This window comes from Rhincodon typus, chromosome 8 (genome assembly GCF_021869965.1).
Source record: "Rhincodon typus isolate 14 chromosome 8, sRhiTyp1.1, whole genome shotgun sequence".
Lineage (NCBI taxonomy): Eukaryota > Metazoa > Chordata > Chondrichthyes > Orectolobiformes > Rhincodontidae > Rhincodon > Rhincodon typus.
The window spans coordinates 75,102,158-75,128,282 of NC_063339.1; positions in this window are offsets into that span (position 1 = coordinate 75,102,158).

Here is a 26,125-nt window from a genome sequence, read left to right on the forward strand (position 1 = left end):
ATGTTCCCAGTGCATTCCCACTCTCGCTGCATTCACACTCCTGCTATCTCTATGTTCCCAGTGCATTCCCACTCTCGCTGCATTCACACTCCCTGGGCCGATGCTTACAATTTTTTTTTGGTTAAGTGCCAGGTGCGTTGAATTTTTTTTGAAAGCTTTCTTGCCACGAGGCCTGGTTGGTTTTCATGCTGTATTTTGACCAAACTGGCCTCATTACCTATGTGCCTTGCTTCTACGGCGTCCCTCTAGTTTGATTCCTGATGCCATCTTCGCCCGCATTTTTCCCCGAAATAACTTGACACTGCCGGGGTATCCCAGAATTGACCAGCACCGGTGCCATCTCTAAAAGGCCCATTCTGTCCCTGCGCAGTTCTTGACATATGCCCCACACATGGCAGGCAGAGGGAAAGTTGGCACCCCGTTTTGCACCCGGCGACCTGGATGGGGTAGTGCAGGGGTAAGAGGGTCTCCTTCCCCCTGGGACCACCTATTGTAAAGGCCACCAGAATACGCAGTCTGGTCTAAGGTTGCCCTCCAGGTCAGTGCAGTCTCAGTTGCAGCATGAATATCAACGTCCTTCTCTGCTCTGCCAGGGCGCCAGGTGAGTGCCATCATCTTCTCTCTGATGCCTCACCCTCTGCCGCTGCATCCGCCTCCTACCAAGGCTCGAGCTCCACCATTCTCACTATTGTCCGCAACATCGCCCCCACCCCACTCGTCGTCAGCCACTTTCCCACCTTCTGCGTGCCCTCTGTGCCGTCTCCTCACTCGCTTGGACACCTCATCTGCTCCAGCAGTGCCGCCCACTTCATACCTGCCCCTGCCCTCTCTCTCTCTCTCTCTCATTCCAGGAGGAAAACAGCCCACAATAGGGGCAGGAAGAGTCAAGCCAGGTTATGTCCTATGCCCCACATTCAGCTCCTTACCCCTTATGTGGAGACTGTGACCGGGCCCCGACTGTCTGACTGACCGTGTCCAAGCCCCAGGACTATCTGCCTTGACTGGACTGAGGAGTGCTGACAAACCTCCTAGCTTTGTATTTGCACCGAACGGCACATTATAAACAGTAGTGCTGTGAGCCTGAGGGGACAACGAGGAAGGTAATGCAATGCAGGGATGCCGGGAACATCCAGGCCGTCTCAGAGTGAGTGTAAACCATGACAGTGGGCGAAGAGCCCAGACATACAATCTGATCCAAACCATGAGCTGGGTGCTTCTCTCCCCGAGCACACAGCGTCCTTGCTACAGTATTACAATGAGAGTTGTAGCTCTGAGGTGCAGCACTGAAAGGCAGAAGTGGCCTGGAAGTGGGTTGGAGGCATGTCATGAGGGTTCTTAAAGGCTGGCGCACGTCAGATGGCAATGCCCATGGGCCTGGGATGTATGCGGCCAGTGCCCAGCATCCAACGTGGAGTCCCTTTGGAGTAAGTGGTACAGGTACCTGCTCTGACCTCCAGGTTGAAAATTCCCGATGTTCAGTGTACCTGGCCAGATAGGAAGCTGAATATTAATGAGGTGGATTGTAGTGCTAAAGAGGGATTCATCAGTTCATAATCATCCTCCTTGATTGTAACCCACTGCTGCACAGTGATAAAGAAGCTCAGCTCGCCAATCAGCAGATATGTCAAGGAAGGAGCGAGAGGCACCTGACTTCGAGACGGGCCTTGTCGGATTTCTTGGCCAATTCTTCCACAATCTCACCAAAGCCCACGTCACCCAGTGCCACCGCGCCCACCCCCAACCCCTCGAAGATTCATTCTCCAGCATATCTCCACCCCTGGATTCACAGATCTGGTGTATTCCCACTCCTGATGTACCCCCAATTCTGGTGTACCATTGTATTCCCAATGTACACCACTCCTGGTACATTCACAACTGCTGCCAATGTTTCCACCCCCTGTACCCTCCCACTCCTAATATATAGCCACTGCCCTTGCATCTATAGTCCGTAATATCTACGCTCCCACTGTATCCACGCTCGCAACCATTCCTGACGTATCAGCATCCCAATGAATCTCCATTTCCACTATATTCACATTCTCGGTGTATCCTCAATCCTGATGTTTCCAGCCCTCTGTACTATTCACACAGCTGATGTATTCCTAACTCAGGTGGCTGGGCGGTTGGCTTGCGAAGCAGTGTGGTGCCAATAGCATGGACTCAATTCCCATCATCAGCTGAGGTTACCACGAAGGACTCTCCTTCTCAACCCTTTCTCCTCACCTGAGGTGTGGTGGCCCTCAGGTCAAGTTGCCACTTGTTGACTGTCTAATGAGGCAGCAGCCCCAAGGCCTCATAAGGCTATGGTGACAGAATAAGTAACACACTCCTATTGTAAGCACAGACCATGTGTATTGCACTCCTCATGTACTGTCACTTGTGTCTATCTACACTACTGATGTATTTGTTCTCCCAGACAGTTACCATTCCCAGGTAACTTATAAATCATAATTTTTTTGTAAATCTATAATAGTGAGGATTTTTAAAAAAAAATATTTTACTGACCTCTGTCTCTTGATTGATTGCTTTTAATATAAAACATAGTTATTAAGTTCTTAGCGCAGTAAGACTGATATTTTCTGGGTCTGTAGACTGAGGTGCAGAGATGGCCTTTTGTAGAGTGATGCACTCTTCCTTTCGGATGTGGGCGATTAGGGAGAGTTGCAATGTTCCTGATCACCTTATAGAAGTTTATAAAATCACGAGGGGTGTGGATAGGGTGAATAACCAAGGCCTTTTCCCCAGGGTAGGGGAGTCCAAGACTAGTGGTCATAGGTGTAAGGCGAGATGGGGAAGATTTAACAGGGACCGAAGGGGCAACTTTTTCACAGAGAGGGTGGTGCGTGTATGGAATGAGCTGCCAGAGAAAGTGGTGGAGGCTGGTACAATTGCAACATTTAAAAAGACATCTGGATGGGTATTTGAATAGGAGGGGTTTAGAGGGATAATGGCCAAATGCTGGCAAATGGGACTAGATTAATTTGGGATATCTGGTCGGCATGGGAGAGTTGGATTGAAGATCTGTTTCCGTGCTGTACATCTCTATGACTCTAAGACTTTTATGAGTGTCTGACCCTACTCCCTGTGGTAACATACTTCAAGTGCATCTAAATCTCCCAGTTTATCCCAGGCTCCTGATGAGCCAGCTGTCTGAATATATGCAGTATTTGGGTATAAATGGTTTGTCCGGCATTCCCAGGATAACCCAAATCCTGGTGTATTCAAGCCTACAAAACTGTTTCATGAATAACTCCCCCACTTCAAAGGAGCTGGGCATATCATTGAAAGATGCACGCTGACAGGTATTTTACATTAGCGTGTTTATAATTGATCATACACATGTGCTATTTGTTTGGATTGATTAATCTGCTTATGTATCTAGCTCGTGCTATCTAAATCTATCCATCAGAGTGTTAGAAGCTGATAGGTTGAGATGAAATAAAGTGGGAGGCTGGTTCTATTGAGTCTGGACACTAGCATGGATCAGCCAGACCAAATGGTCTGTTCAATGTTATTGTTGTAAATGCAATGTTTAAACAGGAGCCTGATAGTGTAGAATTTTAATCTTGCCACAAAGGAAAACATGCTGTTGAGCTTGAGATAACAAGGTGTAGAGCTGGATGAACACAGCAGGCCAAGCAGCATCAGAGGAGCAGGAAAGCTGATGTTTCCGGCATAGACCCTTCTTCAGAAAAGGGGTCGGGGAAGGGGATTCTGAAATAAATAGGGAGAGAGGGGGAGGTGGATAGAAGATGGATAGAGGAGAAGATAGGTGGAGAGGAGGCAGACAGGTCAAAGAGGCGGGGATGGAGCCAGTAAAGGTGAGTGTAGGTGGGGAGTTAGGGAGGGGATAGGTCAGATCAGGGAGGACAGACAGGTCAAGGGGGCGGGATGAGGTTAGTAAGTAGGAGATGGGGGTGGGGCTTGAGGTCGGAGGAGGGGATAGGTGGGAGGAAGGACAGGTTAGGGAGGCGGGGACAAGCTGGACTGGTTTTGGGATGCGGTAGGGGGAGGGGATATTTTGAAGCTGGTAAGTCCACATTGATACCATTGGGGTGCAGGGTTCCCAAGCGGAATATGAGGTGCTGTTCCTGCAACCTTCGGCTGGCATCGTTGTGGCACTGCAGGAGGCCCAGGGGGAGTTGAAATAGTTCGCGACTGGGAGGTGCAGTTGTTTAGTGCGAACTGAGTGTAGGTGTTCCACAAAGCAGTCCCCAAGCCTCCGCTTGGTTTCCCCAATGTAGAGGAGGCCACAACGGGAACAGCGGATACAGTATACCACATTAGCAGATGTGCAGGTGAACATCTGCTTGATGTGGAAAGTCTTCTTGGGGCCTGGGATGGGGTTGAGGGGGGAGGTGTAGGGGCAGGTGTAGCACTTCCTGCGGTTGCAAGGAAAAGTGCCGGGTGTGGTGGGGCTGGAGGGGAGTGTGGAGCGGACAAGGGAGTCACGGAGAGAGTGGTCCCTCTGGAAAGCAGATAAGGGTGGGGAGGGACAAAAATGTCTTTGGTGGTGGGGTCGGATTGCAGATGGCGGAAGTGTCGGAGGATGATGCGTTGGATCCGGAGGTTGGTGGGGTGGTACGTGAGGACGAGGGGGATTCTTTTTTGGTTGTTATTGTGGGGACGGGGTGTGAGGGATGAGTTGCGGGAAATGCGGGAGACATGTTCGAGGGCGTTCTCGACCACTGAGAGGGGGATGTTGCGGTCCTTGAAAAACGAGGACATCTGAGATGTACGGGAGTGGAATGCCTCATCCTGGGAGCAGATGCGGCGGCAGCGAAGGAATTGGGAATAGGGGATGGCATTTTTGCAGGAAGTTGGGTGGGAGGAGGTGTATTCTAGGTAGCTGTGGGAGTCAGTGGGCTTGAAATGGATATCGGTTTCCAGGTGGTTGCCAGAGATGGAAACAGAGAGGTCCAGGAAGGTGAGAGAGGTGTTAGAGATGGTTGGGTGGAAGGTGTTGGTGAAGTGGATGAAGTGTTCGAGCTCCTCGTGGGAGCACGAGGTGGCGCCGATACGGTCATCAATGTAAAGGAGGAAGAGGTGGGGTTTAGGGCCAGTGTAGCTACAGAAGAGGGATTGTTCCACGTCACCTACAAATAGGCAGGCATAGCTTGGGCCCATGCGGCGACCCATGGCCACCCCCTTTGTCTGTAGGAAGTGGGAGAAATTGAAAGAGAAGTTGTTGAGAGTGAGGATGAGTTCGGCTAAGCAGCTGAGGGTGTCAGTGGAAGGGGACTGTTCGGGCCTGCGGGACAGGAAGAAGCGGAGGGCCTTTAGGCCATCTGCATGGGGAATGCGGGTGTATGGGGACTTGACGTCCATGGTAAAGAGGAGGTGTTGGGGACCAGGAAATTGGAAGTTTTGGAGGAGGTGGAGGGCGTGGGTGGTGTCACGGACGTAGGTAGGGAACTCCTGGACCAAGGGGGAGAAAATGGAGTCGAGATAGGTGGAGATAAGTTCGGTGGGGCAGGAGCAGGAGGAGACAATGGGTCGACCAGGGCAGTCAGGTTTGTAGGACGAACCCATTCTCTGCAAATGAATGAGGAATGATGAACCCTTGTGCCTTTTGTCAATTGACAAGGAACTCAGGGAACGTATAGGTCTGTTGCTTTCTCCATGACAACACTTCAGCCAATCAGACTCAACATGCCAGCCAATCGGCACCGTTTTCTCCAGTAAGATAAATTGTTGTAACAGTTTGAAATTCGGCGTTCTTGCACTTGTCCTGACAAGGGAAGTCAAAAAGACCTAACAGCTTTGAAAAGATCAACACTGAAAAAACACACGCAAACATTGACACAACCCCAAGCCTAGAAAAGACATAAATACTCTCCAGAGTGTTGCCTTTAAAGCACTTAGGCCAAGTAACAATTAAATTCAAAACGAAGAATTAATTAGCAGATTTTTCCATATGTCAATCTGCAGCTTAAGTCACTTTGCACACAAGTTTTTAGTACTGAGGTGTCTTCCTCGATCAGTTATGGCTGGCTGAGGTTACTTTTTTTGGAGACAGGGATGTAGATTTCAAATTCTCCATTTAAGGACATGTGGTAATGGGATTTTCCTGTGGGTTTACAAATCACATATTTGGATGAGAGGCCTCTTAAAGTAAAGAAAGGTGTTGTTTCAGGCTAGTTATTCCTCTGACTGTTTGTGTTCAAATCCAATAGCTTCACCGCATCCTCAAATTGGATCATGTGACCTCTCCCTCTCTGACGGTTCTAGACTCAGTAACTCTTATTATCTTAAGATAATACATATTCGTGGCAATGTGCTTTCACAAGGAACACAACGTAGGCATGTAGGTACAGCAAGCAAGAGGCAATGGCACATCGGCCTTCATTGCAAAGGGATTAGAGTACAGAAATAAGGAAGACTGGCTATAAATGTACATGGCTTCGGTGAGACTACATCTAGAATACTGTGTGCAGTTTTGGTCTCTACATTTAAGAAAAGATATACTTGCATTAGAAGCAGTTCACTTATTGGAGGCAACTCAATTGTTCTGTTATGAGAAACTGAATAAATTGGACCTCTATCCACTCGAGCTTAGAAGAATTTGAAGCAATCTCATTGATATGTAGAAGACCCTAAGGGGTCTAGCAGTGTTGATACTGAGAGATTATTTCCACATATTGGGGAATTTAAAATATTGGGGTATAATCTGAGGATAAGGGGCAAGTCATTCAGGAATGAGATGAGGAGCATTCACTTCACTCAAAGGGTTGTGAACTTTTGGTAGTCTGTACCCCAGATGGTTATGAATTCTCCATCCCTGAATAGGGGTGGCATGGTGGCTCACTGGTCAGCACTGCTGTCTTTCAGCACCAGGGACCCAAGTTCAATTCCAACCTCAGGGGACTGTGTGTATTTTTGTGGAGTTTGCATGATCTGCAGGATAAGTGTAGTCCATAGGTGAAATTACTAAATTGGTGGAAAGCTAACTGCCACAATGTTCGGCAGGAAATGGGGAAATGTAGTTTGTGCAGGTGTTTGATGATAAATCTACATCTGGCATGTGGGAGGGCTTCAAAGACCAGTAGATCAGAGTTATTGCCCATTTCCTGTGAAAATGAAGGATGAGGATGACAAGAAAAATTGAACGCTTAGTTGAAAGGAGGTATACGTAAGGTTTAGTAAACTGAAGACAGCCAGATCCTACAACGATGGTGAGAAAGAACTCAAACAAGGAATTAGAAGGAACCATGAAATGCTTTGTCAAACAGGTTAAGGAAAATTCTAAGGTTTTTTTTGCATATATAAGGAGCTAGGGGAAGGGTAGGTCCACTTAAGAACCAAGGAGGGAATTTATGCATGGAGCTGGAGGAAGTGGGCGAGGTCTATAATGATGACTTTGCATCGATATTCACAAAGGAGAAGGACATGGTGGAATGAGAGTCTCAGGAGGGGTATGCTGATATTCTTTGGCATGTCAGTATAAAAAAGGAGGTGGCGTTGGGTGTTTTAAAAGCACTAAGTTGACAAATCCCAGAATGCTGAATGAGGCAGGTGAGGAAAATTGCTGGGGCCTTGTATGAAATCTTTGTATCTTCTTCAGTGACAGGAGAAGTCCTAGAGGACTGGCGATTAGCCAACATTGTTCCTTTATTTCAAAAGGGCAACAAGGATAATCCAGTAAATTACAGGCCGGTGAGCCTTACGTCAGTGGTAAGGAAATTATAGGACAAGACTCTTAGAAATAGGATTTACTCACTTTTGGAAAAATATGGATTTATTAGCGAAAGCCAGCCTGGCTTTGAGTGGGTCGTGTCCCATAACCTCGATTGAGTTTTCTGAGGAAGTCACAAAGGTGATTGATGAGGGCAGGGTGGTAGATGTTGTTGATATGGTGGTAGCAAAGACTTGAACAAGGCTGGTATAGAAGGTGAAGTCATATGAAATCCATGGTGAGCTGTAAGATGGATATGGAACTGGCTTAGTCATAGAAGATAGAGAGTAATGGTGGAAGGGTGTTTGTCTGCCTGGAGATCTATGACCAGTGGTGTCGCGCAGGGGTCAGTGCTGGGACCACAGTTGTTTGTAACATATATAAAGGATTTGGAAGAGAATGTAAGTGGCCTGATTCATAAGTTTGTGGATGACACAAAAGTTGTATGAACTGTGGATAGTGAGGAGGATTGCCTGAGGATACAGCAGAATATAGATAGAATGGAGACTTGGGCAGAGATGGAGTTTAATCCAGACAAATGCGAGGTGAAGCATTTTGGAAGATCTGATGCAAGAGGGAAGTATACAGTAAATGGCTGAACCCTTAATAGCATCGACATACAGAGAGATCTGGGTATGCAGGTTCCTGAAAGTGGACAAGGTAGTCAAAAGGTGTGTTCTATGCTTGCCTTCATCAGTCAGGGCACAGAATACAAAAATTAGCAAATCATGTTGCAGCTGTACAAAAGTTTAGTTAGGGGCACATTTGGAATATTGTGTACAGTTCTGATCACCACACTACAAGATGGATGTGGAAGCTTTGGAAGGAGTACAGAAATGGTTTACCCAGGGTATTGTCTGGTTTAGAGGGTATTAGTTATGAAGAGAGCTTGAACAAACTTGGTTTGTTTTCACTTGAACATCAACGGATGAGGGAACAACCCAATGGAAGCTTACAAAAGTATTAGAGGCATGGATAGAATGGAAAATTGGAAACTATTTTTCCAGGGTAGGAATGTTATTGACTGGGAGACGTGAGTTTAAGGTAAAAGGGGATAAGTTTAAAAGAGATGTGAGAGGCAAGTTTTTTTTTACACAGAGGGTGGTAAGTGCCTGGAATGTGCTGCCAGAGGAGATGGTGGAGGCAGATACAATAGCAACGTTTAAGGGCATCCTGATGTGTGAATAGGCAGGAAATAGAGGGCCATGTAGAGGCAAAGGATTTTTCGTCATTCAGAAAGGCATCATGTGTTGGTGTAGTCTTGCTGGACTGAAAGGCCTGTTCTGTACTGTTGTGTTCTTTGCTCTTTTTATCCCTGTTAAACTGTATCTGCCACGCATCTACCCACTCATTCAACTTGACTGAAGCCCCTTTACTTCCTCCTCATTGCTCACAATTCCTCATTGTTCCATGTTGTCAGCAAACTTGCAAATATTAGACTTAATTTCCTCTTGCAAGTCATTGATTGTGAATATTTCGATCCGAACACTGACCCCTATAATACCTAACTAGTTACTGTCTCCCACTCTGAAAAAAGGCCCATATATTCCTACCCTGTTTCCTGTTTGCTAACTAATTTTCAATCTATGTCATTGTATTACCTCCAATCTTGTGATTTTGACAATAATCTCTTGTGTTTGACTTTGTTGAATGCTTTCTAAAAATCCAAATGCACGACATCCACTGGTTCTGTCTCTTCTATTCTACTTGTAACGTACTCAAAAAAAAAACTCCAGTAGGTTCGTTAAGCATGATTTCCCTTTCATAAATCTAAGTTGACTTGTGTAATCCAGTGATGTTTTCATAATGTCCTGTTATCACAACCTTTATAATGGACTCCAGCATTTTGCCTACCACTGATGTTAGGCTAACTAGTCTGTAATTCTGGTTTCCTCTCATTGACCTTTTTTAAATAGTGAAGTTATATTTGTCATCTTCCAATCTGCTTAGACAGAATCTGCAGAATTTTAGAAGATGACGACCAGCACATCCATTTTTTCTATGACCACCTCCTCTAGTAACCCTATCTGTGGATTATTGAGCCCTGGGGACTTCCTAACTTTCACTCTCATTAATTTCTCCAGCACTACTTTTTATTTTCTCTAATGCTAATCTCCTTCACTTCCTCCTTCTCAAAAAGACTTCTGCTTCCCTAACATTTCTGAGAAGCTTTTTGCGTCTCCTTCAGTGAAGACAGACTAAAATAGCTTTAGAGTCATAAAGCTGTACAGCACGGAAACAGACCCTTTGGTCCAACTCGTCCATGCCGACCAGATATCCTAAATTAACCTGGTCCCATTTGCCAGCATTTGGCCCATATCCCTCTAAATCCTTCCTATTCACATACCTATCCAGATGCCTTTTAAATGTTGTAATTGTACCAGCCTCCAACACTTCCTCTGGCAGCTCATTTGTTGTTTAATTGCACTGTCATTTTGTTTTTCTTCTCTTTCATAAATTCACCAATTTCAGACAGTAAGCAGCCTACGTTTTTGTTTACCAGCCTTTTTCTCTTTACATACTTACAGGCTGCTGTTATGTTTCTCACAAATTTACTCTCATACTACATTTTCTCCCTCTTAATGAATTTCTTGTTCCTTACCCTGAATTCTAAACAGCTCCCAATCCTTAGGCTCGCTCCTTTCATTCGCAACGCGATATGTATACTCTTTAGATTCAATAGCGTAAGAACATAAAAAACAGGAGCAGCAATGGGCCATCTGGCCCCTAGCGCCCGCTCCACCGTTCAATATGATCATGGCTGATCTTTTTCGTAGACTCAGCTCCACTTAACCCCCGTTCACCATAACCCTTAATCCCTTTACTGTTCAAAAATCTATCTTTGCCTTAAAAATATTCAACGAGGAAGCTTCAACTACTTCACTGGGCAAGGAATTCCACAGATTCACAACCCTTTGTGTGAAGAAGTTCCTCCTCAACTCAGCCCTAAATCTGCTCTCCCTTATTTTGAGGCTATGGCCCCTGGTTCTAGTTTCACCCGCCAGTGGGAACAACACCCCTGATTCTGTCTCATCTGTCCCCTTCATAATTTTATACATTTCTCTAAGATCCCCCCTCATTCTCCTAAATTCCAGTGAGTATAGTCCCAGTCTACTCAATCTCTCATCATAAGGCAACCTTCTCAACTCCATAATCAATCTAGTGAACTTCTGTGCACCCCCTCCAGTGCCAGTGCATCCTTTCTCAAGTATGGAGACCAAAACTGCACACAAGTACTGCAGATGTGGCCTCACCAGCACCCAATACAGCTGCAGTATAACCTCCCTGTTTTTAAACTCTATCCCTCTAAGCAATGAAGGACAATATTCCATTTGCCTTCTTAATTACCTGCTGCACCTGCAAGCCAACTTTTTTTGATTTGTGCACAAGGACACCCAGGTCCCTCTGCACAGCAACATGCTGCAATTTTTCACCGATTAAAAAATGGTCCATTTTGCTGTTATTCCTATCAAAATGGATGACCTCACTTTTACCAACTTTGTACTGCCAGACCCTTGCCCACTCACTTAACCTAACGACATCCCTTTTCAGACTTCCAGTGTCCTCTGCACACTTTGCTCTACCACCCATCTCGGTGTCATCTGCAAACTTTGACACATTACACTTGGTCTAAATCATCGATGTGAATTGTAAGCAATTGCGGTCGCAACACTGACCCCTGAGGCACACCACTTGCAACTGATCTCCAACCAGAAAAACACCCATTTATCCCCACTCTTTGTTTTCACCATAATTTCTTCTGTGAGCCATGGTTTTGGCCAGTTTTCCCTGTTGCATTTTTGGACCACGAATGACTGTATAACTGCTGCAAGACGTGCATTCATCACTAAGCATTAACCATGGCTGAACCATTGTCATACCTTTTAATGAAGTTTGTTTAGCTGCAGCATCAGATGGGGCCAATTCACTTTGTATGTCAGTGAAGAATTCCGTCATGTTCTGGTCACAAATCATGAGGGTACATTATCACACAACTCATACACTCACTAGATTTTAATTGTTCCAACCCATTGATGTCCATATCCTTGTTTGCCAGGGTCTTCAGCATTTGGGGATATCCCACCCTCCCCCTTAAATCTGAAGGCATCAGTCTCTGCTAGGATACTCCTTAAAACCTACCTCCAATCAATCTTTAACTGTTGAATATGCGTTTGTGTAGTTTCGCGTCTAACTTCGATTCACGCTTCTCCAACAAAGTGCCTTGTGATATGAAAGGTGTGCTACATAAATGTAAGCCCTTATTGTTGCAGTGAAATCAGGCCTCTGGCAGGAAAGATCGGAAATAGTGACACAGAGGTGAAAGTACTTGACTTCCCTGTAGTCCCTTTTCCAATCGCTGCTGAGTCAGGATCCCACAAGCTGCTTCCTCGCCCAAAGCACAGGTGAAGGTGGGGTCATACTATGGTGGACTACTTGCAGGCTCCGGGACCCAGAAGGCATCAGACTGAAACACCTGAGCAGAGTTCTGAGTAAACACAAAACAGGTTAGCACTGCTGCCTCACAGCGCCAGGGACCCGGCTTCGATTCCACCCTCGGGCGACTGTCTGTGTGAAGTTTATACCTTCTCCCCATGTCTGCGTGGGTTTCCTCCGGGTGCTCCGGATTCCTCCCACAGTCCAAAGATGTGCAGGGTAGCTGGATTGGCCATGCTAAATTGCCCTTACTGTCCAGGGATTAGCCATGGGAAATGCTGGGTTGCAGGGTGGGTCTGGGTAGGATGTTGTTCAGAGAGTCAGTGTGGACTGAATGGCCTGATTCCACACTGGAAGGATTCTATGCTGGAAATATGCAGCAGGTCTGGCAGCATCTGCAGAGAAGGAAATGGAGTTCACGCAGTGGCGTTCCATCAGAACTGAGAAAGAGTTAGAAATCTAATTGCCTTTAATGAGGGAAATTCCAGAAGGCATAACTTTATTGTTAATTTCTAAAACAATGAATGAATCTCCAAGATAATGGCAGTATCGAAGTGAAAGACTACATTGGGATTAACAAACAAGTAGACTGTAGCTTAAAGCGTGTATTTTTATAAACAATACTGTGGGGTTAATAGTTCATGTTTTGTTCAATTTCTTATAGCATCTTTTCCCCAGGGTTGGGATTTCAAGACTAAGAAGCATATTTTTAAGGTGAGAGGAGAAAGATTTAGAAAGGACACCAGGGGCAACTGTTTTACACAGAGAGTGGTTTGCGGGTGGAATGAACTTCCACAGAAAGTGGAGGATATGGGTATAGTTGCAGCATTTAAAAGACATTTGGAGAACTTCATGAATAAGAAATGTTTGGAGGGATATGGGCCAAGCACAGGCAGGTGGGACTAGTTTAGTATGGTCGGCATGGACTGGGTGGACCAAAGGGTCTGTTTCCATGCCGTATGACTCTATGACTCTAAATAATGATGGTCTTTGTGTAATTATGTAAAGTGTAGTGCTATGGGTCTATCAGCTGATTACGAGGAGTCAATATCTTTCAATAAGATATCTGTCACTCTTCTAAACTCCACCGAGTTTAGAAGACACAGCCTTGTCAACACTTGCACATCAGAAAAAAAAAACTTATTCCAGGAATCAAGCCAGTGAGCCTTCTCTGAACTTCCAAAGATGAACAATAGGTGGGAGCGAAACTTTCACCTCTACTGGGGGAAGGCCAGACCAAAGTTTAAAATTATAGAGAAGCTGTTCAAAAGCGGTCAGGATTCTTCACCAAGGGCGGTTGAAACCCAGAAATCTCATTCCCACACAGATGATAAGGCTGTGGATCAAATGAACCTTTCAGAGATGAGCTGGGTGGCATGGTGGCTCAGCAGTTAGCGCTGCTGCCTTACAACGCCAGGAACCCGGGTTCGATTCCACCCTCAGGTGGAGTTTGCACATTCTCCCCATGTCTGCGTGGGTTCCCTCTGGGTGCTCTGGTTTTCTCCCACAGTCCAAAGATGTGCAGGCTAGGTGGACTAGCCATGGGAAATGCAGGATTACAGGGACCGGGTGGGATGCTCTTTGGAGGGTCAGTGTGGACTTGACAGGCCGAATGGCCTGCTTCCACTCTGTAGGGGTTCTATGATTCCTGTTACTTCATGCTTACAGAACCGAGTAAATGACTTTGTGATCCAGATTAGCCACAATCTAAAGGATAGGTGAATTGCAATCGATGGGCTGAATGCTCTCCTGCTATTCCTTTGTTCCAGAACAGCAGTGCTGGAATTGGAAGTATGGGAATACTCACGGGAAACTAAGTGATGTATATGGCCTCCTGTTTCTGTCTGCTCACTTTACGGCCATATGGCCAGCAGCTGAGGAGGGGTCTCTCAGGGTCCTTTACAACCACCTTGTACTGAAATCCATTACAGAGCCTCCTGCAGAGATCGGAGTGGGTTTGTGCCTCTCACACTCAGCCAAGGAAACAACAAATCGAGAACTGGCCAAAAAAAAAATCAAACATCTTTTTGGCTCTGAATCATCAATTGGCCAACAGCTCTGAAGGTAACAGATAAGATAACGAGCAGCATTAAGATTCTTGGCGTTGAATTGTGTATGCAATTTAGAGCCAAAATCAGGCCATTCAGCCCAACTTGTCCACAGCAGACCTCATGTTTCACACCAACCTCGCCCCAATTCATCTAAGCCCCATCAGCATCTCCTCCTTTTCAGTTCCTCCTTGGGCACTTATCAAGCTTTCTCTTTCATACCATCTCTGCTGCTGACCTCAACCTCCGAGATATGAAGCACCATTCATTCCCAATGAGATTCATCAGTGTGCAACTATTGCAGATGCAGCTCCATCAGGAATCAGAGCCCTGTTTTCGCACTGCACCACACCTAGATTCCTTCACACATTTTCTCTCTCTCTCTCTCATCGGTCTCTCGGAGATTAACGCCTGAGCGGTCTCATCGCAGTTTCTGTAATCTGCAAGCAAGGATACTTTGTACCTCCCGGTCCACTCAGTCAGGAACACAGACAGCACAGGCGAAACGAGCACGCAACCTTAATTAAAAACACATTCAACTTTTAAGGCTTTTAAGACTTTGCTGCCATCCAGAAGCTAGTTAATGGGTTGTACAAGTACAGTCAGTGAGGAAAGGTTTTATATAGGGGCAAGGGGTCTTCCACTCAAACTTTATACGATGGAAGTGAAAGGGAACAGATTTGGGTTTCCAAAAATACTGCCCTGTGGGAGTGTACGGGAAGAGGTTAGAGTTTTGGAACTTTGCATGATTGAAATGAAAGGGAAGGGGTTCGATTCTTGGAATTTTGTACAATGCATTGAACAAGAGGGTGTCTCGTTAATTAGGTTTCTGTTCAACGAGAGTGAATGGGAAGGGGTTTGGCTCACTTGGCTCCTACCCAGAGTTATGGAGAACTTCCATTTGGCCCAACAAATTTAAGCTCCACATGAGCTTCCTCCTCCACCAACCACTCCCCCCACCACCTCTTCAGCACATGGTCCCAATCGTTCCTCCCTTATTAAGCTTCCCTTTCAGACTCAGTTCGTCTCACTACATATTCCTGAAGTTATGGGATAGGCCAACAAGGTGGTTAGGGAGGCAGGCAGAAACCTATCCAATCGTAACAAAGGCGCAGAGTAAAAGAGCCAGGGCTCTTGTGGTGCAGTGATACTGTCCCTAACTGTGGGCTGGAAGCCCCTGGATTCAAGTTCTAGCTGCTCTGGAGGTGCATCACAACATCTCTGAACAGGTGGATTAAAAATATCTAGGATCTAAGAGCTGGGAGGCCATGAAGAAACTGCACGAATCAAGAGTTAGGCCGCAGCATGAGCACTGTGTGCAGTTCTGGTCACAGGAAGGATGTAATTGTACCAGAGAGGGTACAGAGGGGGATGGTGCCGGGGCTGGAGAAATGCAGCGGTGAGGAGAGATCGGCTGGCTCTCCTTGGAAATAAGGGGCCGAGGGGAGATTTGATTGAGAGGTGCGAGGTTGTGTGGGGAGTGGGTGGAGGGGATGGGCAAGGGCGTGGCAGAAAGATCAGTGACTAGGGGCCATCGATCTAAAGTGAGCGGTGGAAAGATTAGACGGGAGAGGGGGGTTGCCAATGATTTCTCCCTGGTGGATGGTAGGGGCCTGAGAGGGGAGGAGACACAGAAACCCTCAGCTCTGAAAAGGTGAGGGGATCTGAAGCCAACGTCCCCTAACCTCCTGGGATGACGGGCCAACTGGGGGGAATATGGGACGATGCTGGGAGGCTTGTTCTTTGGTCCAATGGGCAGAGTGGCCATGTTCTGTGCCGTATATTTACTAAATATGCTGAATATCTGAAGAGGAGGAATGTGCAGGGATGTGAGAAGAGGATGGGGGAGGGGCAGTATGTGACTTGCTCCTCAGGAGGGCCAGTACGGACACAATGGATTGAATGGCCTTCCTGCGAGCTGTAACAATTCAATGATTATATGTTTGTATGATACTTCATGTAGTAGCAAGCTCCACATTCAAACCATTCTCTGAAAAAAAAATTCTTCTCCTGAGCTCTTCAGTGGATTTATTGTGTATTTATATTGTGTATTTGTCTTTGACTCTGTCCTCCCTCCTCACCTCCATTCAAGGAACAAAACAAAAAGTTATCTCTTCGTGGAACCATCTTCTCTCTGTTGAGCCTACCAAACCCTTTCATAATTTTATAACTTTACCCGTCAAGTCTCAGCTTTCTCTTCTTGTGAGAAAATAGCCTCAGTCCGTTCAGCCATCCACGTTCATTAAAACCTCTCACTTCTGGGATCGTACTTGCAGTTTTCATCTTTAATGCGATTCAAGTGAACAGTAGTGGGGAGTGGATGTCAAAGCTGGTGAATGTGGTCGATCAAGTGGATTCCCTTGTTCAGGCGTTTATTGAAACCCTCAATCAAATAGTCAAGTGTGTCTTATCACAGTAAACTATCCATAGAATGTAGAACTGTGCAGCACAGGAACAGGCCCTTCGGCCCACAATGTTGCGCTGAACATGACGTCAAATTACATTAATCCCTTCTGCCTGCCCTTGGTCCATATCCTTCTATTCTTTGCTTGTTCATGTGCTTGTCAAAAAGCCTCTTAACACACCTAGCATGTCTGCTTCCTCAACCACCATCCCTAGCAGCACTTTCCAGGCACCTACCACTCTCTGCGCAAAAAACTTGCCCCTCACATCTCCTTCGAGCTTTCCCCATCGTACCTTAAATGCGTACCCCCTAGTTTTAGACATTTCAGCTCCGGGGAAAAGATTCTGACTGTCAACCCTATCTGTGCCACTCATAATTTTATAAACTTCTATCAGGTCTCCCCTCAGTCTCCGCTGCCGCAGAGACACAACCTGACTTTTTTTTTGCCTCTCCTTACAGCTCATACCCTCTAATCCAGGCAGCATCCTGGTAAACTTCTTCTGCACCCTCTCCAAAGCTTCCACACCCTTCCTGTTCCTTCGTTATGGAATTATTGAAACACCCCAATGAAATAATCAAGTGTGGCTTATCATGGTAAACCGTACACCCAGGTACTTTCCAACAGCCTTTGATATAACACCTTTGCATAGCACCTCTCCTCCATTGCCCAGCTAGGTGATACTGCACTTGCTTCTATTCTGAGCTACCCAGTAGTGGAAACTGACCCACCTGCAATGCCATCACTTCCTGATCCCACACCTTTTGATGTCCACATCCCCCCAGGGATCTATTCTTGGCTCCTTCCTATTGACCATCAGCAGGCTCTTCATCACTGGCATCGGCACCACCTCTCTTGTCCCGCTCGACGTGATTGGACGAGCTGTCCAAAAGCCTGAATGAGCCCACAGTGACCGCTGAAGAAACATTTGGGAAACCAAGGGTTTTGTGTTCGGACAGACAAACATCATTCCCTCGGGCACTCCCTCGGGATAAACCTGATCCTTTTTTCTTCCTCTTTATTCATTCACGGGATGAGGGTGTCACTGGCTGGGCAGCATTTATTGCCCATCCCTAATTGCCCAGAGGGCAGTTCAGAGTCAACCACATTGCAGTGGGTCTGGAGTCACATGTAGGCCAGACCAGGTGAGGATGGCAGTTTCCTTCCCTAAAGGACATTAGTGAACCAGATGGGTTTTTCCTGACAATCAACAATGGATTCATGGTCATGGTTAGACTCTTAATTCCAGATTTTTTGTTTTATTGAATTCAAATTCCACAATCTGCCATGGCGGGATTTGAACCCAGGTCCCCAGAACACTATCTCGGTCCCTGGATTAATAGTCTAGCGATAATACCACTGGGCTATCACCTCCCCTGTATGAAAGAGTTGAGCTTCCAATCTAATGTTTTCTGTCTCCACTTCTGCTGTGTTTTTAGGTCCTAAGCTGCGTAATTCCCCCAACGCCCCCCAAAAAAACCCCCCAAAAAATCCTCTCTCCCTCCCTCCTCTTCAAGAATCTAAAACCACTTCTCGGTCTAGGCCAATAGCCTTCCCCACCTCCACCCATAACATGGGCTCAACTCTGTGACCCTTTACTATGTTAGAGAAGCTTTATAAATGGATTCAATAGGCCAATGGTCCTGTCCTGTACACTAATAACTATGAATCCAGGATTGCAGTGAAAGAGAAACTCTCAACAAGAGAGTTTGAGATCAGCTCCAAATACAATAATTGCTTTGAGGTCCAAAACGTAAATGTTGTTGAAATGAGAGATGGAGCCAAAGTTGTTTTGGAAGGATTGACATGTAGGGAACCCACTCAGCTGTATAAATTATTCTTGTCTTCCTGAATTGAATTTCTTGCGTGTAATCCTGATGAGTACAAGACGAAAAGTTTCAACTTCATGCCTCCTCTTAACAAAGTTGAGATTTCGTTTTGACAGAAGAGTTGGAATATGAGAGGAAGTGGCAGGAGAGGCTGAATATCAAGACATGAGTATTGGTGGGAGAGCTAGAGTTCTAGGAAAACAAAGATTAATTGGTCAGACAAGGTGGTGGGGGACGGGGGTGGGGGGGGAGGTGATTTTCACTGGGTGTTGAATACCAAAGGAGCTCAGTTGAAATAGCTTATCCTTGACCTTTTCTTCTGACCTTGTGATTCTAAAGTACAGTTGTATAGAACCCAGGGCTGTTGAATCTTGTAAGGAAGTGTGACGATAAGGATTATCAAGCAGCGTGTCCTTCTCTCTATTTTTGGCAGGACTGACATTCTTCTTTCCTTAACTTCAGAGATAGCGATAACTCCTTCAGCATTGAGTGCAATGAAATAAGGCACTGAATTTTAGAAGGACCAAGAGCGGAAAAAAAGAGGTGGAATTGAGTGCACTTGCATCTATCAATGTCTGGAGGAGCCAGGTCAACACATTGGAGATTATATTCAGATGAGAAAGCAAGAAACTGAAATACCGAACTGCCACTCAGCTGAGAGGTAAAGCCGTGATGTACACAACTGATCAACCTGGTAGCAGATTGTATACTGCGGTATAGGGTAACATCACTTTTTTCATGCACGAGGCATAACTCCAGATGAGGATTTACAGACTTTTACCACTAACATTTCTCTGGTGTAAAACTGAGGCAGAGCTACAAACATAGAGAATAATCCTTTGTACAGATTACAAAGAGGGATTGACATTCAGTGGGGCTATGCTTCAGATAGAATTAATACCCCGATCTACACAGGGACAATATTATTTAGCAACTGTCAGTGAGTTGGAATGGGAAACTGCATTCAATTCTGGCCTCCTTGCTAAATGAAAGATGTTGTGAAACTTGAAAGGGTTTATAAGGGTATTGCCAGGATGGGAGGGTTTGAGCTAAAGGGAGAGACTGCATAGGCTGGGGATATTTTCCCTGGAGCTTCGGAGGCTTGGGGCGGGGGTGGGGGTTGACCTTATAGAGGTTTGTAAAATCATGAGGGGCATACGTAAGTTGAACAGCCAAAGTCTTTTCCCCAGCGTAGTGGAGTCCAAAACTAGAGGGCATAGATTTAAGATGAGAGGGGAAAGATTTAAAAGGGACCTAAGGGGCAACTTTTTCAGGCAGAGGGTGGTGTGTGTATGGAATGAGCTGCCAGAGGAAGTGGTGGAGGCTGATACAATTACAACATTTAAAAGGCATCTGGATGTGTACAGAATAAGAAGCATTTAGAGGGATAAGGGCCAAATGCTGGCAAATGGAACTACATTAATTTAGGATATCTAGTCAGCACGGACAAGTTGGACCAAGTTTCTTTGCTGTACATCTCTATAACTCCCTGAGTCTAAGGTGTTTACGGTGATATGATCCTCGCTTGTTGCAATAAGAATCTACATTTGTTAAGTACCAGAGCTCTGCCTGAAAGTCGAACCATATTCCCACTAGCCCCCACAATGACATCAACTGTGCAGTCAATGTCCACAGGCTCATCTGGGCGACCAGCTATTTAGCTACAGGAGGATTCACACCTTTTACAAACCTCTAATAGGTCACCCCCTACAGCCTCTGACCCTGCAGGGAAAATATCCCCAGCCTATGCAATCTCTCCCTATAACATGGCTCCATTCCTCCTAGGATGAGAGAAATGCAAGTCTAAAATGGGTGCCATGCAAAGATATGGTTTTGCGTCGCCGTCGAAGACATTTTGAGAATGAAATTCTTCACTCGATTCCAATGCATCAGCAGCGTTGGAATGGCAGAGGGATGTACAAAATCAGGCTGAAACAACGGACAGTGCTGGAGCATCATTAAAACCATTCAGCACCCAAGTCAATGTTTTAGACCACTAAACTACGAAGCTGATCAACCAAGCACATCGGCAGACACTCAAAACCGGGATTTTCACCTCATTTATATTCAGGATAATTTACAAACTGTTTGTAGAATTTTAAAGGGGCCATTTTTACTTGCGATAGATCTATTCACAGAGTGAGACACTACCTGTCTCCTGACTCAACTTTACTCCTGTGGCGGTAAGTGCCTTTATGGGTATTCAAGCTCAATTGATACATTAACACAGTGCTGGGTCTTTTGAAAGAGCTATTCAATGGTCCAAATGCAGCAGGAACTAGTGATGAAAGGATGGCTTGAAAGCCTCAAGCACGCTCCTGTGGTCACAAGAGCAGACAGAGATGAAACAGCAGCCCAAGATGATGTAACATGTAAAGGATAGAGAGTCATGTCCCCATTCAATGCACCATTCAATGAGATCATGGCTAATCTCATAAGCCTCACCTCCACTTTCCTGCCTTTTCCCCATAACCCTTAATTCCCTTATTGATTAAAAATCTGTCTTTCTCAGCCTTGGATATACATTATGACTCAGCCTCAACAAACTTCTGTGGGAAAGCATTCCACGGATTCATACCCTCTGAGAGAAGAAATTCCTCCTCCTCTCTGCCTTAAACGTGCAACTCTGTGTTCTGATATTATGCCCTCTGGTCCTAGACTCTCCCACAAGGGGAAACAACCTTTCCGAATCTACCCTGTCAAGTCCCCTAGCAATCTTGTATGTTTCAATAAGGTTATCTCAACCTACTCAATCTCTCCTCATAAGATAGTTCCTCCATTCCTGGTATCAGCCTAGTGAACCATCGCTGGACTGCTTCCAAAGCCAACAGATCTTTCCTTAGATAAAAGGGCCAAAACTATATTCCAGCCTTGGTCTGACTGCTGCCTTGTATAGTTTTTGCAAAACTTCCCTACTTTTATATCCCATTCCTTTTGAAATAAACACCAACGTTCTATTTGCTTTCCCTATTTTCTGCTAAACATGTATGCTAGCTCTTTGTGATCCATGGACAAGGACTCCCAAATCCCTCTGTTCCATATTTTTCAGCAGTCTTTCTTCGTTTAAATAACATTTAGACGCTCTATTCTTCCTGCCAAAGTGCGTGACCTCATATTTCCCCACATTCTCCTCCATCTGTCAAGATTTTGCCCTTCATTTGACTTGTCTACATTCCCCTGATCTACATTTTCCCAGTCTAAATGCAGATAAAGTCTTGCATTAAAACTACTCTGCAGTTCTCTGTAACCTCCTTGTAGATTTGTCCATTACATCTCTCCCAATGATTGGTGGTCTAATAACTGCACTGAGCTATCTAGTTGCATCGCTTTGTTCCTTAACCCTGGCAAAATCAGTTCTGTCCCTGAACCCTCTGTAATAGAGTCTTTAGCACTAAAGTGCTTTCCTTAGCCAATACTAGCACTCTTCTCTCTTTCCTATCTTTCCTGCAAATGCATTCAGGAATATTTAACACCCAGTCCTTCCCTTTGTCAAGCCAGGTCTTTGTCATACATTATGCTGGTTTTATATCCATATTCACTGACTTTGGATCCCACTCATTCGTGGGAAGATCACAATAAGTCAAATTTACCTTTTTATTCTAATTTGGAAAAATTGTGAATTGTGTGTGAGTTTTTATTTTCTTTATTCATTCATAGGATGAGGGTGTCACTGGCTGGGCAGCATTTATTGCCCATCCCTAATTGCCCAGAGGGCAGTTAAGAGTCAACCACATTGCTGTGGGTCTGGAGTCACATGTAGGTCAGACCTGGTAAGGATGGCAGTTTCCTTCCTTAAAGGACATTAGTGAATCAGGTGGGTTTTTCCCCAACAATCGGCCATGAATTCACAGTCATCATTAGACTTTTAATTCCAGACATTTATTGAATTCCAACTCCACCATCTGCCATGGTGAGATTTGAACCCAGGTCCCCAGAACACTACCTGGGTTATCACTCCAGTGACAATACATCACCTTCCCACAGTGCATGTGTGTGTGTGTGTGTGTGTGTGTGTGTGTGTGTGTCTGTATGTGTCTGTGTGTGTGTCTGTGTGTCTGTGTGAGTGTGTGTGTATGTGTCTATATGTGTCTGTGTGTGTGTGTGTCTGTATGTGTCTGTGTGTGCCTGTGTGTGTGTGTGTCTATGTGTCTGTGTGTGCCTGTGTGTGTGAGAGTGCCTGTGTGAGTGAGTGTGTGTCTGCGCATGTGTGTCTGCGTGTGTGAGAGTGGGTGTTTGAGAAAGTGTGTGTGTGTCTGCGTGTGTGAGAGTGGGTGTGTGAGAGAGTGTGTGTGTGTCTGCATGTCTGAGAGTGTGCTTGTGTGAGAGTGCCTGTGTGAGTGAGTGTTTGTGTGAGTGCGTGTATCTGTGTGTCTGCATGTGTGAGTGTGAGTGTGTGTTCCTGATCTTACATATGCTTGTGCACATTTTTATTTGTTAATGTGTATGTCCCTAGGCGTATTGTTCTGTATACACATTTATGCGTGTGTGTGTGTGTGTGTGTGTGTGTGTGTGTGTATTGATTTACGTGGTGTGTTGTGCTGTTTGCCTGTGTCAGCCTGCTGTGTCGCTGTGTGTGGGAGGGCAGCTCCTACGCAGTAGGTGCGCATACAGTTCCACTTGTGTCGGAAACTGTTGAAAGTGAGTGTGGTTACAATGCAACCCTACAGCCTAATGGAACACCAATGAGCTGCCTCGCTGACCGTAACCATGTCCAGGTACAGTCATCATGGGAAACCTCTACCTCACAACGTCGCTGTTACGTAATGTGAGACACTGATTCTAGGCTGTGCCTGGAAACATTGCAGTTTAAGGTTGCTGTGACTAACCTGGAGGGATAGTGGGGGTGGGGGTCTCAATATAATCCTGGAGCACTGGCCACCCCTTCTCTCCCTGCTGCTAGGAGACCACCTTCATTATGACTTCCCTTTATTCGTTCATGGCTCATGGGTGTCACTGGCGAGGCTGGCACCCCCTAATTGCCCTTGAACCGAGTGGCTTGCAAGGTCCTTGTAGAGGGAAGTTAAGAGACCGCTGCATTCCTGTGGTAATGGAGTCGCATGCAGGCCAGACCCAGGGAAAAATGGCAGATTTCGTTCCCCAAGGGGCATGAGTGATCCAGATGGGTTTTTACAGCAATCAGGTGATAGTTAACATGGCCTACAAACACCAGAAGCAACTTTATGTTGCACATCCAACAGCTGTAAGTGGGATTTGGACCCAAGTCGGCAGAGTATTACCCCAGGCCTCTAGGTTACTAGCCCACTGATACCGCCAGTGTGCCGCCACTTTCTCTCTCCACGGCGCTGAGGGTTCGTGGGAAGTGGGCAGGAGGGCTGGAGGATTCCAGTCACCCTCGGGACAGTGGCCTCACCCAGTTCCTTCCCACATCATGGAGCCAAAGCCCTGTGCGTAGTCCTGAATCTCAGCCTGACTAAAACCTCGGCGGTAGAGGGGGGAAATATATCGGTCAACCTGCAGCCAGACGTTGAAAACGAGTTCACAAGCAGTTCACAAGGGCTGAGGATGAAGGGCCTCAGCTGCGGCTCAGGGAGTCGTGCTCTCTCTTCTGCCTCAAAAGGCTGTGGGCTCACACCCTATCTCTAGGAGGAAGTTCCCAATGCAATCTTGAAGGCTACATCTTTCGAATGAACCAGTAAACCAATGGCACCGTGTGCCATTTCAGTGCTGGTATGGTGCCAGACACATAGAGTTTTACAGCACGGAAACAGACCCTTCAGTCCAACTCATCCATGCCAACCAGGTAGCCTAAATTAATCTATTCCCATTTCCAGGCATTTGTCCCATATCCCTTCAAACCCTTCCTTTTCATAAATCCATCCAAATGCTTTTTTGAATGTTGTAATAGCTCTCAACCTCCAGCATTCCAGCATTTCCTCTGGCAGCTCATTCCATACACGCAACATACTCTGTGTGAAAATGTTGTCCCTTGGGTCCCCTTTAGATCTTTCCACCACCCCCAACCTTACCTTAGGTCTGGACTTCCCTATCCCAGGGAAAAGACCTTGGCTGTTCATCCTATCCGCGCCCCTCGTGATTTTATAAACCTCCATAAAGTCGCCCCTCAGCCTCCGACGCTCCACGGAACACAGCCCCAGCTTCTCAAACCCTCCAGTCCCTTTACTGAACCCACTCGAGTTTAACAACATCGTTCCTATAGCAGGGAGACCAAAACTGTTCCAAAAGCCGTTCGCAGAAAATCGTGGGATAATTAATTCCTTGGTAAATACTTGTTGTACAACCCGACGCTCTCTGGTCGATACAACCATTCTTGGTGGGGGCATGTTGTGGGGGCCAGTGCTCATGACTTTCTTTCCCTCGGCCGTCTGTTCACCTAACCCTAACCCCAAGGTTCCTGCCCCGAACCATTTCCATAGTGAGGTCTCACCCCAGGCAGACAGAAATAGTTCCGAGCCAGAGCTGTGGGTATGTGGCCACTGAAACATCCTGATTGTTTCAGGGAAAGTGACCTGGTCACCCTTATCATTTTGAAGGAGGTGTTCCGTGACTGTTGAGGAATTCTGCCTACCCTTCCACCAATGTCCCTCAGGAATAGAAATGACCAGGCCACCGATTGTTTGCTTGAGGAGGATTGTGTCAGCCAGGAGGAACTCCCGGGTTTGTGGTGTGGGATCTTTCACGCTCCGCAGTTTCAAATCCTCTCCAAAGTCCCTGCCGCGGCGGGAGCGTCGGCCGGGATTCTGGGCTCGATCCACTGACATGACGTTCCAAATGCATTCTGGAGCACGTTCCCCACGGAGCTACGGTCATTGGGGAACGAGAGGAGACAGCCACTGGTCGCGTGGATTCTGGCAGATTCCTCCTCCCACCCACCGAACCTCCGGGGATATAGCAGTCCCCGAGGCAAAGGCAGCGGAGGATTACCAACCGGAGAACAAGGGGGTTCAGCCCCATTTCCACCCACCACCAGCACCAATGTGAAATTGCAAATGGGAAGAAATGACCTTCCCTTCTTCCTCCGTGTTAAGCAGGAGAGGAGAGGCTAGCCCAGCTAACACAATCCAATCCCGGTTCTGTGGAGGATTTCAGCTGACGTGGCTCCCAGAGATGGGCTCGAATGCACTGTACAGCAACACAGTGGAAGAACATTTCGGGCCTGGACACTTCTTCAGAAAATGAAGAAGGGTCCAGACCCGACACGTCAGCTTTCCTGCTCCTCTGATGCTGCTTGGCCTGCTGTGTTCATCCAGCTCTACACTCCAGCATCTGCAGTTCCTACTATCTCTTTCAAGCTCCAACGATTGTTTTACTCCTGGAGATTAATTTTCCATCCCAGGGTACTGCAGGCCAATCCTGAAGGGCTGGTGACCCAAATCCAAACGGGAAATTGTCTGGGTTTCCAACAAAAAGACGTCTGGATGTAAAGTAAGTTGCGTTGATCTTTGTGGAGAGAGAACAGAAAGAGGAGGAGGAGAAAGCTGTGCACTGGTATCCTTTTGAATTAACCCAGTCAGGATGAAACTTGAATTGAGTGAAACTTTTGAGCCCTCTTTCTCAGTTTGCCCAGCAGCTAGAGTTGTGGACTGAGTGGTGGATTTTATCAAAGGTCAGGGTGTGTGGGGTGGACGAGAAAATGGAACCAACTTTTTTGGCCAACACAGCAGTTGACCTAGTTTCCAACTGGAGCTGGCCGCCCACCATGTGACTGCACTAGTGCAGTAGCCGCAGCTCTGAAACGGCTGTTAAAAAGCCACATTT